This window comes from Penaeus monodon, chromosome 33, assembly GCF_015228065.2.
Source record: "Penaeus monodon isolate SGIC_2016 chromosome 33, NSTDA_Pmon_1, whole genome shotgun sequence".
NCBI classification, from domain to species: domain Eukaryota; kingdom Metazoa; phylum Arthropoda; class Malacostraca; order Decapoda; family Penaeidae; genus Penaeus; species Penaeus monodon.
This window is the reverse complement of record NC_051418.1, coordinates 16,341,611-16,341,824: the sequence shown is the minus strand read 5'-3', so window position 1 is coordinate 16,341,824 and position 214 is coordinate 16,341,611.

The window sequence follows — 214 nt, the reverse complement described above, 5'->3', positions numbered from 1 at the left end:
CCCGGAAAAAAGGGGGGGGGAAAAAAAGGGAAAAAGGGAAAAGAGAGGGGGGGGGAAAAAAAAAAAAAAAAGGGGGGAAAAAGGGGGGAAAGGGGAAAAAAGGGAGAAAAAGGAAAACCCAAAGGGGAAAAAAAGGGGAAAAAAAAAAGGGGAAAGGGGGGGGGGGGGAAAAAAAAAGGGGGGGAAAAAAAAAAAAGGGGGGGGAAAAAAAAAA